We start from the raw sequence: 17,828 nt of genomic DNA, 5'->3' as shown, positions 1-17,828 counted from the left end.
TGAAAACTGGCCTGGGCAGGAAGAGCATAAAAGTTATTGTGTGACCAATACCATCCAAATAATTCTTACTTTCATTTCCCAGAGTTATCCGTCTACAAGGAGACCTGTATAGATCAAATGATGGGACCAATGAGGATGGAGGAGGACCGGAGTCACATGACTGAGAACATACTAAACCTCACCCTGGAGATCATCTACCTGCTGACCGGAGAGGTGAGGAGGATTCTGGGAGGTCACATGACATCACTCTTATCTTTATTAATAATACACAGACCTGACCGGAGAGGTGAGGAGGATTCTGGGAGGTCACATGACATCACTCTTATCTCTATTAATAAAACACAGACCTGACCGGAGAGGTGAGGAGGATTCTGGGAGGTCACATGACATCACTCTTATCTCTATTAATAATACACAGACCTGACCGGAGAGGTGAGGAGGATTCTGGGAGGTCACATGACATCACTCTTATCTCTATTAATAATACACAGACCTGACCGGAGAGGTGAGGAGGATTCTGGGAGGTCACATGACATCACTCTTATCTCTATTAATAATACACAGACCTGACCGGAGAGGTGAGGAGGATTCTGGGATTCTAACATGATATTCCTATTGGTTCCTCAATACAGAGATTTCCTCTTGTGAAGTCAGGTGATCACATGACCATCACAGTGCCTCCATGTGACTCCCTAAAACCCGAGAGACACAACATGGAGAAGATTCTAGAAGTCACCAAGAAGATGATGGAGCTGCTGACAGGAGAGGTGAGGAGGATTCTGGGACATTTTCCAGTAACAGACAAGGGGTGTGTCTGGATGGTGACTGTATCATTGTGTGTGTCAGGTTCCTATAAGGTGTCAGGATGTCACTGTCTATTTCTCCATGGAGGAGGGGGAGGATTTAGAAGGACACAAGGATCTCTACAAGGACGTCATGATGGACAATCAGCCGCCCCTCACATCACCTGGTAAGAGGAGACTTTATTGTAAAGGAGAGAGCAGTACGGAGGCTCCACCTAGATCCCCCATCATCTGATAAACACATAGAAACAATGTATTCAGTCAGTGTGTGTGTTTCCTACAGATGGATCCAGTAATGGGAACCCACCAGAGAGATGTCCCCATCCTCAGGATTCCACACTGATCAATATTAAAGAAGAGATAAAAGAGGAGGATGATGAGGATGGGGTGATGGAGGAGTCAGAGTTTCCAAAAGGACACAAAGATCTGTACCAGGACACCATGGTGGAGTCATCCAGCTACAGAGACCCCCCAGAGAGATGTCCCCGTCCTCTGTATTCCCGGGATTCCACACAGGAAGGTCACACCATCCCTCCTTATTTAAAGGTTGGTGGGACGGAACATCTAGAACATGGACTTGTGGGGGGATGTGTGGATTTTATAGATGTGATGTCACAATAAGAAAGCTTATATCTTACAGATGATATTCTCTCTCATTCTCTTGGTTTAGAGTGGAGATCCAATCGATATAGAATTTGAGGTGAAATCAGAAGAAGAAGAGACGTATGTGAGGGATGATCAGCAGTCTATGGAGGAGGATGGAATAACGGGGACATTTATAGAGGAGGACACTCCTACAGAGATCAGCACAGGTGGGTCATTAACACTAAATCCATTCCTCCACCCATACTGCTCACTGATTGGTCCAGAGTAGGGCGGGGACTGGGTGATATCAGCCTGTAATCCCCTGGTCACTTTCCTGAGCTGTGTTCCCCGTCCTGTATTCCTGTATTTCTCTCGGATAATCTTCCTTCTCTGTGCTGCAGACACAATTTATGTCTCTAGACTGGATTTATGGAGATTCTGGGGATCAGCTGGCAGGAGAATGTTCATTTATGCCAGAGGTGTTACTGGACACCTGGCCAATGTTTTTGGGTCTTCCTCCCCATACCCGGTCTAGTGAGATCTCTGACAGAACAATTCTCCCGGGTTACTTGCTCTGTTATTTGCTGGCTGTGTCGGGTGGAGGGATATGTCTGTATAGTCTCAGACCCAAGTCACTGAGTGCAGTCTCAGGAGATGGGAGGCAGCGGTGTGGGATCTCTGCAACTTGTCTCCAGTAATCATTTCATCCGCCACTGATTACTGAATAACAATATTATGAGGCCTGACTCTTACACTGTATAATTTATATTGTACATTACATACTCCTGAGCCCTGCTCTATATGTTGTACATTACATCATTCTGATACTATATATTCCTATCTGTTGTATCTATACAATATGTTGTACATTACATAGTCCTGACTTCTGCTCTCTCCCCTCTACTCACTGCTATATATACACACATAGGCCCAGATTCACAGAGTGTGGGCGCACATTACGCCGCCGTACGCTGTACGCCACGCCAACATAGCGCAGAGAGGCAAGCATTGGATTCAGCATGGTGCATGGTGAAGTGTTTTACGCCCGGCGTATCATGAACTGCACATGCGCCGTGACGTGGACGCATGCACAGCACCCTTATGTGCCTGCTCACAACCACGCCGGCACAACTGCCTAAGCTATGCCGGATCACCACGTACGCCGTGAACTTTACATACGCCCAGCCAGACACACGTCCAACACACATTACGCCGGCTTGTGTTCCCTGGTGCAGACCCTTGCATGTCTGTTGCCGGGTTACACCTCATCTATGGGGAATAACTTTACACCGGACGTACAACTTGCGCGCACCTCGCGTAGCATGCGTCGGGCGCACGCACGTTCGTGAATCGCCGTATTTCCCTAATTTGCATGTTTGAATGCCTAATCAATGGGAGCAGCAACATGCGTCCAGCCCATATGTGCGCCCACGCTACGCCGGCGTGGGTAAGATACGTCGGCATAGGGTGGCCTGTTTTTAGGCGTATGTTGGTTTGTGGGTCTGGCGCACACATACGCCGGGCGCACATTTGCACTAACGTCGGCAAAAGGTGCTTTACGTCGGCGTAAGTGCTTTGTGAATCTGGGCCATAATATGTATTCTCTTTTGTTACACCCATTTTTTTTACCAGCTGGACATTTTATATCTGATGATGTGATTGGAGGACAGACTTTTACATGTTGATAATAATGTGATAACTTCCTCAGACTTTGGAACCTTAAACAGAAAGTGATAATGAGGGAGGAGTCAATAACCCAATGATGGGGGTCTTTAGGATCAGTCCAGTCTTCATCTTGGTTGTTCTCCCCCATCCTCACTCTCTGACCTCTGGTGGGGCTCAGCCCCGCTGTTATTCATGACTAAATAAGGGTGTGTTGTACTTCTTGTGTTGGGAAGATGGCAATGAGTGATTGAGGGGGTGGGGACACTCGTCCTATAATCCCCTCATCACTGTCACTCCTATAAAAGACAGTTCTCGTTGTTTCCTCACTCTCTGACTAAGGTCCATGAATAAAGAAATGAACTGGTAGGAGATCAGAGGAGCCATTTACTAGTTACCTTGAGGGTGAATTGTAAGATCCTCAGAGACAAAGCTGCCTGATGTGGGTGGAGTCCTGGTTTAGGGGATCCAATCTGCTCATGTCTAGTAATAATCTTTGTATTTCTATTTTAGTAGATGGACGGGAGATGAGGAAAACCTCAGAGGATTGTCTCACTTTGTCTCCAGACTGTAAAGTAGAAGATGAGGACATCACACAGTATAGTCCAGGAGAAAACCCGACTACCTCAAATGTCCATCCGGCACCACACAGTGTAGATGGACCATCGTATTCCTCTTATCCTGAGGAACCTCAGACTGTGCGGGACGGTGCCGGACCATCGTATTCCTCTTATCCTGAGGAACCTCAGACTGTGCGGGACGGTGCCGGACCATCGTATTCCTCTTATCCTGAGGAACCTCAGACTGTACGGGACGGTGCCGGACCATCGTATTCCTCTTATCCTGAGGAACCTCAGACTGTACGGGACGGTGCCGGACCATCGTATTCCTCTTATCCTGAGGAACCTCAGACTGTGCGGGACGGTGCCGTCCTTCCAACAGAAAAGAGGCTTTCCTGTACTGAGTGCGGGAAGTATTTCCGTTTTAAATCTGATCTTAATGTGCATAAAATATCTCACACAGGTGAGAAGCCGTATTCCTGTCCTGAGTGCGGGAAATGTTTTTCATTGAAGTGCAATCTTTACAAACATCAGAGATCTCACACGGGGGAGAAGCCATATTCCTCTTATCCCGAGGAACCTCAGACTGTGAGGGATGGTGCCGTCCTTCCAACAGAGAAGAGGCTTTCCTGTACTGAGTGCGGGAAGTGTTTCCCTTGTAAATCCAAACTTAATGTGCATAAAAGATCTCACACAGGAGAGAAGCCATATTCCTGTACTGAGTGCGGGAAGTGTTTCCATTCTAAATCCAAACTTAATGTGCATACAAGATTTCACTCGGGTGAGAAGCCGTATTCCTGTCCTGAGTGTGGGAAATGTTTTTCACAGAAGTACAGTCTTCACAAACATCAGAGATCTCACACGGGGGAGAAGCCATATTCCTGTCCTGAGTGCGGGAAATGTTTTACACAGAAGTTCAGTCTTTATACACATCAGAGATCTCACACTGGGGAGAAGCCGCATTCCTGTCCTGAGTGCGGGAAATGTTTTTCAAGGAAGTCCAATCTTTACGCACATCAGAGATTGCACACAGGGGAGAAGCCGCATTCCTGTCCTGAGTGCGGGAAATGTTTTTCACACAAGCCCAATCTTTACACACATCAGAGATCTCACACGGGGGGAAGCCGTATTCCTGTCCTGAGTGAGGGAATTGTTCCTCACTGAAGTCCTGTCTTCCTGTGCATCAGGGATCCCACACAACCCTCAAGGTGTATTAGTGAGTGTGGGAAATGTCTTCTATATGAATGTTGCTGGACATCACAGGTCTCATGTGGGGAAGAAGCACACCCTGATATACACCTCAGATATACTCCATGGCTGATCTTCATCATGTAAGAAACAGTTCATAAGGAGATCAGAGATCACCAAAGACATGGATGAAGTGTTGTACCGTGTTGGCTTTTCATTGGCTGAGTACATTTTGGGGTGTAGAGAGGTAAGTAGAGCCTTGAAATGAAGGACATCATAGCGGGTTATGCCCCGTACACACGGTCAGAGTTTCCGACAAGAAAAGTCTGATGTGAGCTTTTGGACGGAAATTCCGACCGTGTGTAGGCTCCATTTGACTTTTCCTGTCGGAATTTGCGCCAAAATAAATTTGAGAGCTGGTTCTCAAATTTTCAGTTGGAAGAAATTCTGATCGTCTGTAGCAATTCCGATGCATGTTCGGAAACAATTCGACGCATGCTCCGAAGCATTGAATTTCTTGGCTCGTCGTAGTGTTGTATGTCTTCGCATTCTTGACGGTCGAAACTTCAGAGAACTTTTGTGTGACCGTGTGTATGCAAGCCAAGATTGAGTGGAATTCCGTCAGAAAAACCATCCAAGGTCCAAATCCTCAATTTCAAGGCTCTACTTACTAGTGGTGACCCCGAAGCGTATCTCTCTGTCTTCAGTCCATCCTTCTCCCATCCTCCAAGAGGAGGGAAGGATAACTCAGAGATAAACTAGGTGAGAACTTTCCTTTGCTCCTGTGTGGGTTTGGGTGGCTTGGTGGAGTGCGGCATGAGAGGGAACACTGCTTGTCTTTATATTTCTACATATCTTGTCTGGGGAGAGGTTATTGATTGGAAAATATTTATACTGTTTGATTTTGTGTAAATCATTTCTGTTTTCACTTTGAAGGGAGATATTCTGTGTGGTTTGATAAAGTGATTGGCTCAATAGTTAACACTTCACTTACTTGTTTTGTTTTAAAATAATAGATGAACATATATGACAATCATTTGTTCATCTATGTCACATGTTGGTCTTATTTTATTTCACACAGTGATTTCCTATGATCATTGGCTCCATCTAGTGGCCATAATGTGGTATTGAACTATTTTTCCTGATTGAGGTATTTTGGACCATTATGACCACTACTTGGAGCTGACAATTATTGAAGTCACTGTGTTTATTGAAATACGGACAGAATTTCTCATGGCTGGACACATGCTTGTTACCCTCACCCAACATATTATTTTGCATAGACCCCTTAGTTTACTATGTCAGAGGGGGTTTCATACAAATACCAGAGATCATACTCATGCATTTATGAGTAGAGAAGCCATTGAAGGACATAAATAAAACTACAGGATTAAACCAACCATAGGAAAAAAAACGAAAACTGCGCTAGTACGTTCCAAATTTAAACTAAAATAGGCAGCAACTGGCGTGCGATACACAGAGCAGAACCGTAAAAACAAAACAAAGCCGCGCCACAAAAAAACAAACAAATAAAATGATCAGGATATGATATAAGTCAAGTCCATAAAAAAAAAACAATAAATCAGCATAGATCTCCATTAGATGCAATTCATGCAGATATGGGGTCCTGGAAGCTCACACCACCAAAGTGACAGGTAATGACGTAGTAAAGTGATCCCTTCACCAGAAATGTGAGGCCCCTTACCAGAGGGCAGGCTTTCTATGCAGTCAGCTATAGTCCATAGTGGACTCACAGGATCATAGGGGGAGACGGGTCCCAGGAAAAAAATTGGGAACGTCCTATTGATGACGAAACGCATCTGGGAGGACGTGCAGTGACGTCACCATGCTAAGGAGGAAGGGCTCCTAGAATCTGCAGGCCGGCACTTTCGTTATATGCTGTTTTTATATCGATGTTTGTGAGTACACTTTTTTAATAAATGCCAATTTTTATACGGAATTATGCTATGGTGCACCTGAGATCGTAGCTGGCATTTTTGTCCTGGGACCTGTCTCCCCCTATAATCCTGTGAGTCCACAAAGGTCGCGGCTGGGCTATAGCCGACTGCATAGAAAGCTTGCCCTCTGGTAAACGGCCTCACATTTCTGGTGAAGGGATCACTTTACTACGTCATTACCTGTCACTATGGTGGTGTGAGCTTCCAGGACCCCATATCTGCATCTAATGGAAATCTATGCTGATTTATTGTTTTTTTATGGACTTGACTTATATCATATCCTGATCATTTTATGTGTTTGTTTTTTTTTGTGGCGCGGCTTTGTTTTGTTATTAAACCAACCATTGATACAAAACCAAAAATACTGTATTCGACCTTTAGATGACCCTAAGTGTCATAGCAATTAGTGCCGTCTAGTGTCCAAATGCAATATTTTTCATTTTAAATCAATGAAAAATATTAAACCAGCTCAGCAAACAGCCTGATAACATTCAATGTTTCCCCATTCACACAGAAGGAATGTACGTACATTGTCACTGAGCGAATTGTTAGGCGAAAGTTCTAATATTTACCCCTAAATGTCAGGAGAGGTTTATATAAAGATGGGAAGTATGGAGCAGATAAATGAATAGACCTCCTAGCAATGTTATTACCAGGCTGCAGCTAGGGGGAGCTCTAATGATTAGAGTGTGACCACAGCAGAGTGATCCCATCTAGCTCACATTAACCCTTTCACTGCCAGAGCTGGTTTTCCATTCTTTTTGCACACATGGTAAAATGCAGATTTTGGGCCTGAAGATTAGATAAAACCCCCAAACATATATTTTCTGAAAGCAGAGGCCCTGGAGAATAAAATGGTGGTAATTGTTAAGGTGTTCCTCGTACACACATGTCACCTTCATATCCAGGTTTATTTTCTACTTTCCCCCCATTTTCTATGGTGTGATCTTTTCTACAATACGTTGTTGTAATAATGTAACACGTTGTGTATTGTATTGTACACAAATTAATAGTGACTCCGCCTCCACATTCCAGACACGTCATTTTCCTGACCAATTGGATTTGTACCTTTAATATTTTATTCATTTCTTTCTGCACTCTTGTTAAAATTATAATAAAAAATGATATTGAATGAAAACAATGTTGTGCGTCGGTGCAATGATGACAATCTTCAATATCCAGAAATGTCTGGTAGGTGACACTTCCATATACAGCCCAAGGAAGTGACAAGGAGCCAATAGAAACCTTTGGAGGAACCCTGGCTGAGAAAGGCTGGACTAGGCAGTCATATATTATTATTATTATACAGGATTTCTATGGCACCAAAAGTAAAAGCTCTTTACTGTGAGGCCCCGTACACACGTCCGAGAAACTCGACGGGCAAAACACATCGTTTTGCTCGTCGAGTTCCTTGTGAAGCTGCCGAGGATCTCGGCGAGCCAAGTTTCCTCATTGACTAACGTTCTCTATTTGGCCCGACGAGATCCTCGTCGGTTTCCTCGGCCAAAAGTGTACAGACGACCGGGTTTCTCGGCAGAATACGGCTCCGATCGAGTTTCTGGCTGAATTTTGCCGAGAAACTCGGTCGTGTGTACGGGGCCTCAGGGTAGACAGTATAATTACAATACAGCTCAATACAGGAGGAATCAGAGGGCCCTGATCATTACAGCTTACAATCCAAGAGGGAGGGTCAAGTGATACAAAAGGTAATAAATGTGGGGGATGGGCTGATGGAGAAAATAAAAGTACAGTTTTTAGGTGGAGGCAGGATAGGCTTCTCTAAATAGATGAGTTTTCAGGGAACACCTAAAGGTGGAAAGAGTAGGAGATAGTTGGACAGATTGGGGGTAAGGAGTTCCATAGGATTGGAGAGGCTCAGGAGGTGAGCATGGGAGGAGGTGATGAGGGAACTAGAGAGTAGGAGGTCTTGGGAGAATCAAAGAGAATGATTTTGTTGGCATTTTGAGACTAGGTTAGTAGCTGGGGGGAGAGGGGGAGAGCTGGGGGCTGGGGGGAGAGTTGCGGATGGCTTTGTAAGTTTTTGTTCATTTTTTTTATTGAATTTGTTGGGTGAGTGGAAGCCAGTGGAGGACACTAAATGGAGGTGTCAGGGAAATGGCCGTAGGAGAACTGGCAATAGGGCCAGTACTGGTAATGGACGCTTTCAGTACATTGCCATGCGCACTAGCGCAAACGGGCGTACACAGGTCCGCAATGGCAAAGCAGCTAATTGGTGTACGCGCATACACACAATGTGACAAATGTGGCCACTTACTGGCCTATATAAGACTACTGCTGAGCCCATCACATCGCTGGATTGTCGTCAGCCTTCTCGTGTTCCTTAGCCTCTGTGCATATTCTACGTGGATTTTCTGTTGTGACCCGGCTTGCTCCTGACTTGTCTAATCTGCTCTCCTGGTTTGACCCCCTGGCTTGCTTAACTGACTTTGCTGCTATCTCCAGTGTCTGATCCCGGTCTGCATCACAAACTTTGCTACTGCTACCTGTTCCTGGCCTGCCTTCCTGTATTTGGCCTTGTCTTGAACCTGTTCCTGCTACCTGCCTCTTCCTCCTGTCGGATCTACCGTCTCTTGCATAAACCATTGCCAAGTGTTACTGAGGATTCCTAGAGACTTTGGCCCAGCTGTGTATCCTGCATTATCCGGTATACTTCAGGTGACCACCGGCTCTACTCCCTGTACCCATCCAGCAGCCTCTGCTTGAATGAATGAATGAAAACTTATATAGCGCAACACATGCAAACTTAATCGCCTCTGCTTCTTTGGGCACTACACCTTCTGTACCATTTTTAGGGGTGTACTGTACTTAGCCACAAGGGGAGCCCTCTCTGCACTTAGGCCTCCAACCAGGTACGTGACAGGAGGCCAGTGGAGGGATTGGCAGAGAGAGGTGGAGGACACTGAATGGCAGCCACTGGAGGAATTGGAAGAGAGGGGAGGAGGACACTGAATGGCAGCCAATGGGGGGATTGGCAGAGAGGGGTGGAGGACGCTGAATGGCAGCCAATTAGGGGATTAGCAGAGAGGGTGGAGGACACTGAAAGGCAGCCAATGAAGGGATTGTCAGAGAGGGGTGGAGGACACTGAATGGCAGCCAATTAGGGGATTAGCAGAGAGGGGTGGAGGACACTGAAAGGCAGCCAATGAAGGGATTGTCAGAGAGGAGTGGAGGACACTGAAAGGCAGCCAATGAAGGGATTGTCAGAAAGGGGTGGAGGACACTGAATGGCAGCCAATTAGGGGATTAGCAGAGAGGGGTGGAGGACATTGAATGGCAGCCAGTGGAGGAATTGGCAGAGAGGGGTGGAGGACACTTAATGGTAGCCAATGGAGGAATTGGCAGAGAGGGGTAGCAGACACTGAATGGCAGCCAATGAAGGGATTAGCAAAGGAGATTGTGGCGCTGAAAATTAGTGACACATGGGTAAAGAAAGAGTCAGCTGCATGGATGATGAATCCTTGTTATAAAAAATAATAATAAAGAAAATTCAAAAAATGAAAAATTACAAAAATAAAATAAGAAAAATATGAACCTGGGAATAATGAGTGATGCGAAGGGTCTTGGAGGGAGAGACACTGTTCTGTGATGAGCTGATGGTCCCAAAATCGTTGTCCTAGGGCAAGCCTTCCAAGGCAGGGGAGACCAGAGCAGGGACTCCAAACATGTATGCAGGGTAAGGAAAAATAAAAAAACAAAGGGCGCCTCCAGGTTAAACGTTTAAAAAGCTTGTTTAATACACAGACAACAGTGTTAACTTACATAGTAAAATCTTAAAATCCAGTATGGAAATTTACTAATTCGATGCTGGGGGGGGGGGGCGGGTAGAAGGGACGTCGATCCGGGCTAGTTGTTATGCTGATCTTGCTCTCTGGTTGCTCTCCTAAGCCTGTCAGTCCTTTTGCTGTGAAAACAGCTGGTCCGGAGGGATAGTGGAAACGAGGCCCGGAGCTCAGCGTAGGCCACGGTGACGTCACCGCGGCCTACGCTGAGCTCCGGGCCTCGTTTCCACTATCCCTCCGGACCAGCTGTTTTCACAGCAAAAGGACTGACAGGCTTAGGAGAGCAACCAGAGAGCAAGATCAGCATAACAACTAGCCCGGATCGACGTCCCTTCTACCCGCCCCCCCCCCAGCATCGAATGAGTAAATTTCCATACTGGATTTTAAGATTTTACTATGTAAGTTAACACTGTTGTCTGTGTATTAAACAAGCTTTTTAAACGTTTAACCTGGAGGCGCCCTCTGTTTTTTTATTTTTCCTTACCCTGCAATGAAGGGATTAGCAGAGAGGGGTGGAGGACACTGAATGGCAGCCAATGAAGGGATTGGCAGAGAAGGGTGGAGGGCATTGAATGGCAGCCAGTGGAGGAATTGTCAAAGAGGGGTGAAGGACACTGAATGTTAGCCAATGGGGGATTGGCAGAGAGGGGTGGAGGACACTGAATGGCAGCTAATGAAGGGATTGGCAGAGAGGGGTGGAGGACATTGAAAGCAGCAGTGGAGGGATTGGCAGAAAGGGGTGGAGGACACTGAATGCAGCCAATGGAGAAATTGACAGAGAGTGGTAGCAGGCACAGAATGGTAGCCAATGGAGGGATTTGCAGAGAGGGGTAGCAGACACAGAATGGTAGCCAATGGAGGGATTTGCAGAGAGGGGTAGCAGACACAGAATGGCAGCCAATAGAGGAATTGACAGAGAGGAGTGGAGGACACTGAATGGCAGCCAATGGAGGGATTGGCAGAGAGGGGTGAAAGACACTGAATGGCAGCCAATGGAGGGATTGGCAGAGAGGATGGAGGAGACAGAATGGCAGTCAATGGAGGAATTGGCAGAGAGGGGTAGCAAACACTGAATGGCATCCAATGGAGGAATTGGCAGAGAGCGGTGGAGCACGCTGAATGGCAGCCAATGGAGGGATTGGCAGAGAGGGGTGGAGGACACTGAATGGCAGCCAATAAAGGGATTGGCAGAGAGGGGTGGAGGACATTGAAAGCAGCAGTGGAGGTATTGGCAGAAAGAGGTGGAGGACACTGAATGCAGCCAATGGAGAAATTGACAGAGAGAGGTAGCAGGCACAGAATGGCAGCCAATGGAGGAATTGACAGAGAGGGGTGAAAGACACTGAATGTCAGCCAATGGAGGGATTGGCAGAGAGGGGTGAAAGACACTGAATGGAGGCCAATGGAGGGATTGGCAGAGAGGGATGGAGGACACTGAATGGCAGCCAATGAAGGGATTGGCAGAGAGGAGTGAAGGACATTGAATGGCAGCCAGTGGAGGAATTGGCAGAGAGCGGTGGAGCACGCTGAATGGCAGCCAATGGAGGAATTGGCAGAGAGGGTGGAGGACATTGAATGGCAGCCATAGTTACATAGTTAGTCAGGTTGAAAGAAGACACAAGTCCATCCAGTTCAACCATAAAAAAAAAAATAACTGAAATTAAAAATATCGTACAATACCATATATCTACAGTTGATCCAGAGGAAGGCAAAAAACACCAATTTGCTACAGCAGGGGGAAAAATTCCTTCCCGATCCTCGGCAATCGGATTTTCCCTGGATCAACTTTACCTATACATGTTAGTACTCAGTTATATTCTGTACATTTAGGAAAGAATACAGACCTTTATTATAGCAATCTACTGAGCTGGCCAGAACCACCTCTGGAGTAGGGATGAGCCGAACCCCCCTCCCGTTCGGTTCGCATCAGAACCTTTGAACGGACCGAACGTTTGTGTGAACTTTAGAACCCCATTGAAGTCTATGGGACTCGAACGTTCGAAATCAAAAGTGCTAATTTTAAAGGCTAATATGCAAGTTATTGTCGTAAAACGGGTTTGGGGACCCGGGTCCTGTCCTAGGGGACATGTATCAATGCAAAAAAAACAGTTTTAAAAATGGCCGGTTTTTCGGGAGCATTGATTTTAGAGATGCTTAAAGTGAAAAAAAATTGAAAAATTCCTTTAAATATCGTACCTGCTGGGTGTCTATAGTATGCCTGTGAGGTGGCACATGTTTAGAACTGTCCCTGCACAAAATGAGATTACTATAAGAAAAAAGTAATTTAAAACTGCTTGCGGCTTTAATGTATTGTCTGGTCCCTGCAATATGGATGAAAATCATTGAGAAAAATAGCATGGGTTTTCCCGCCCCCCTCCCCCCAGGTCATTACAAGCCCCTTTAGCCCTATATACTTTGAACAGCAGTATACAGGCGGGGCAAACAAGACAGGGACTGTAGGTTTGTTGGTAAGTAGAATCTGTTTGTAATTGTGAACTGGTACTTTTTGAAAGTGTAGCTCCAGCCAAAATAATACATTTTTAAGCTTTTCGGAAAACATAGAGAAGGGTTATCACCCCTGTAACATTTGTTTTGCTGTCTGCGCGCATCTGTTCAGAAGATTGCACCTCACTTTCTGTCCCAATGATGTTTTGAAAATTTGGGTTTTTTAGCGAAACAAGGATTGGTGATAAAGCATCAGTGGACAGGAGACACCTCTTACAGAAGAGAATTTCCCTTCCTAGGGGTAGATTTCCTCTCCGTTTGCAAGTAGGAGTCGTTTGTAAGTTAAATGTTTGAAAGTAGGGGCCTGCCGTATATACTCTGCAGAAATTTGGGCCCTAGGTGTTGGTGTTGCCACAACACTGTAAGCCCTCTTAGTTACTCTTGGTGGGCACAGGAATGGGCCCTGCTGTGAAATATTAGCTCAAGAATTGTAATTACATGCCCCTGTTGAACAGGGGCAGACAATTGGGCCTTAGGCACTGGTTCCACAACACAGCAACCCCTCACAGATACTCTAGTTGGAGCGCATGAAGAAGCCCTGCTGCAAAGTATTGCATCAAAAATTTTAGTTATACGCTCTTGTGGAAAAATGTTGGCCTTAGCCACTGGTGGGGGTGCCCAGAACCAAAAATGTTCTTACAAGCTATCAGCATGATCATTGAGGAGGAAAAGGATAGTCACTCAGCATAACAGGATAGTCACTCAGCATAACAGGATAGTCACTCAGCATCAGCATAGGCAGTCTTGAAGGGATATGACACCCCCCATTGATACCAGAACTAGTGCAATTCGTTTAGTTCCCAATTCGTTTTACCGATTCAGCCCCGGACCATTTCGCTGGTCAAAGACCGGGCCCCTTTTTGCGATTCGGCACTGCGTCGCTTTAACTGACAATTGCGCGGGCTCCCAAACAAAATTGGCATCCTTTTTTTCTCACAAATATAGTTTTCTTTTGGTGGTATTTGATCACCTCTGCGGTTTTTATTTTTTGTGCTATAAACAAAAATAGAGCGACAATTTTGAAAGCATGCAATATTTTTTACTTTTTGCTATAATAAATATCCCCCAAAAATATATAAAAACAATGTTTTTCCTCAGTTTAGGGCGATACGTATTCTTCTACCTATTATTGGTAAAATCGCAATAAGCATTTATTGATTGGTTTGCGCAAAAGTTATAGCGTCTACAAAATAGGGGATAGTGTTATGGCATTTTTATTAATATTTTTTTTTACTAGTAATGGCGGCGATCAGCAATTTTTATCGTGACTGCAACATTATAGCGGACACATCGGACACCTTTTTGGGACCATTGTCTATTTTACAGCGATCAGTGCTATAAAAATGGACTGATTACTGTGAAAATTACACTGGCAGTGAACGGGTTAACCTGTAGGGGGCTCTGAAGGGGTTATGTGTGACCTAGTGTGTGATTCTTACTATTAGGGGCGTGGCTTGACGTGACACATCACTGATCGTCGTTCCCTATGACAGGGAACAGACGATCACTGACAGTGTCACTAGGAAGAACGGGGAAAGGTTTGTTTACACTGATAGCTCCCTGTTCTTCAGCTTTGTGACCCGATCGCGGGACACCGGCGGCGATCGGGTCCCACAGGCGCGGTCACGGAGCTCCTAACTGGGTCACAAACGCGCTGGCGGCGGAGCGCTCACAACCCACGGCTCGCATCTTAAAGGGGACCTACCTGTACGCCCATATGCACAGCCGTGCCATTCCGTCGACGTATATCGTCACGCGGCGGTCGGCAAGCGGTTAAAGGAGATTAGAATACTGACACCTCTAGCATATGATGAAAGACTGAATGATATTGCAATAGGTAAGCACGAGAATGTAAACGGTGAGTAGAATCCATAGTCAGATGAGTTTCCTACAAGCTATGGAAGTGCCAAAGTGTGGCAACGAGTCCATTATCGTCCTCCATGTAACGGTATCTTTTACCCCCCTAATGTTCCATGCAGTAAAACTCATGTCTGTAGTCATAAGGGGGGGGGGTGTATAGGCATGAGCCCGATGTTCTAGTCAAGTCTAAGGACATTTTGGGGCGTTCGCCGGAGATTAGCACTGCAATCTCGCATGCACCTGACCTGCATGCTTTGGCCAATCACAGCACGCTCTCCTGTGAGAGCCATGATTGGCCAAAGGCAGGTTGCCTTTGGCCAATCATGGTTCAGGGGGCTAAGTCCACGCCCCACACTATGTAAGGCTGCTCACATGGTGGCCGTACATAGTGTAATGAGAGCAGCAAAATTATATTTCTAAAGGGAAAAATGTCATTTAAAACTGCTTGCGGCTGTAATGTATTGCCCCCCCCCCCAGTGTCCCCCCTGTGGGTCTGTTATGGGTATTAAGGGGAACCCTAAACCATATTTTTTAAAATAGCAAAAAAAACAAAAAAACATACTAGGCCCTTCAGGTCTGGTATAGATTTTAAGGATTTTAAGGGGAACCCCACGCCCAAATAAAAAAAAATGGCATAGGGATCCCCCCAAATCCATACCAGGCCCTTCAGGTATGGATTTTAAGGGGAACACTGTGCCAAAATAGAAAGAAATGGTGTGGGGGTCCCCCTAAATTACATACCAGACACTTATCTGAGCACGCAACCTAGCAGGCTGCAGGAAAAGGGGGGATGAGAGAGTGCCCCCCCTGTATCAGGTCACATGCCCTCAACATGGGGAGGGTGCTTTGGGGTCCCCCTAAAACACCTTGTCCCCATGTTGATGGGGACAAGGGCCTCTTCCCCACAACCCTTGCCAATGGATGTGGGGGTCAGCGGGCAGGGGCTTATCATAATCTGATTAATAAGGGGGCCCCCAGAACCCAGTCCCCCTATGAGTATCGGGTACATTGTACCCCTACCCATTCACCAAAAAAGTGTAAAAAAAGTAAAAATGACAGGAGACAGTTTTGGAATTCCTTTATTTAAAAAAAAGTGTCCGGCGATGTCCATCCATCTTCAATCACAACGCAGACGACCTGAGATTTTTTTTTTAATAAAATAAAAAACTCCGCCTCCATGGGAGGCGTCCAGCCGACTGCAGCCTTTTCATTATGACAGCTGTTATATAGTTGAGGGTGGGGCCAGCCGGTGATGTAAATGGGTGACCCTGCCCCCTCTGATATCGCGTGATGTCACATGATGTTAGAGGGGGGCGGGGGCCCCAAAGCACCCTCCCCCTGTTGAAAGCATGTGGCCTGGAGGGGGGCGCTCTCTCATACCCCCATTTTCCTGCGGCAGGTTGCATGCTCGGATAAGAGTCTGGTATGGAATTTAGGGAGGACCCCCACGCCATTTTTTTTACAAAATTTGGACGCTGTTTTTTTTAATGACTTTCATCTATATTGCAGGAACCCGACAATTCATTACAGCCGCGAGTAGTTTTAAATGACTTTTTTACCTTTAGAAATGTCATTTTGCTGAGGGACTGTTCTAAACACAGGAAACATGCGCTACTTTACAGGCATACTATAGACACCCCACAGGTACGAAATTGAAAGGAATATTTCACTTTTATTGTTTCACTTTAAGCATTATTAAAATCACTGCTCCCGAAAAAAACTGTTGTTTTTGAAACTTTTTTTGCATTGATACATGTCCCCTGGGGCAGGACCCGGGTCCCTAAACACTCCCCTGGGGCAGGACCCGGGTCCCCAAAAACACTCCCCCTGGGGCAGGACCCGGGTCCCCAAACACTCCCCTGGGGCAGGACCCGGGTCCCCAAAAACACTTTTTATGACAATAACTTGCATATAAGCCTTTAAAATTTGCACTTATGTTTTTTCATGTTCGTGTCCCTTAGACTTTAAAGGTGTTTGCACCAATTTTTTGCCTGTTCACATGTTCTGCTGCAAACCGAACCGGGGGGTGTTGGGCTCATCCCTAGTGGTGTATATCCAATGGTAAACGAAGAGACAGTAGAGGCAAACACCTATCAGACTGTAGTGGATACCGGATGGGTAGTGCAGCAAGTCATAGAATCCCACCTCAGGGCACTTGTGAGTAATCAGGTGGTATTGGCACAACATATGCAGAGAAATCATGTACAATAAATTGCAGTAGGATTGGCAAAACAGTCATAAAAAGTTGAAAGAAGAAAAAAACATGAACGTATAAACAAGCACAAATAACGATTCCCGCAGGAGTGTCCATGGAGGAAAAAAGTGGGGGTTCCCCTTTCACCACCACTTTTAATTTAGCGGGGTACAGCATGGCATAGGGAATTTGTAATGTGTGCAGCCTGCATTTCACATCAGCGTATTGGGCCCTCAGCTTCTGGACCTCCACAGAGAAATCCGTAAAATAGAGATCTTTGGGGAGAGGATTGGTCATCTTGGCTGTCTCTGGCTGGTGCCCCGGCCTCTTCTCCATTCCTCCGGGTCATCGTTCTAGTTGTCGGGCGCCCCTGCAGTGTTGGTCGGGTGGAGGAGCAGACTGCAGGGAAGCCCCCACACCATTGCTGGCTGCTGAGGGAGAGCTGTAAAGCTGATTATATGCTGATAATCGGCAGTAGCACAGAGCTCAGTGTCCACTCACCTCGGCAGCTGTGCCACGCCCCATCATATTTTAGTGTATTTGTGATCATTGATGGGCGGCACACACAATAGGACAGCGCTGTGACACATAATGCTCTTCTAGGTGATAAAGGGAAGACTTACCTTTGTTACAGCAGCAGTCCGGTAGAAGTTATTTCTGGTGGTATTTGAGTTGTTACACATAGCGCAGGTTTTTTTCTATTTATATTGGGG

Source organism: Rana temporaria (assembly GCF_905171775.1).
Source record: "Rana temporaria chromosome 4 unlocalized genomic scaffold, aRanTem1.1 chr4x, whole genome shotgun sequence".
Lineage (NCBI taxonomy): Eukaryota > Metazoa > Chordata > Amphibia > Anura > Ranidae > Rana > Rana temporaria.
Note: the sequence above shows the minus strand (reverse complement) of the source record.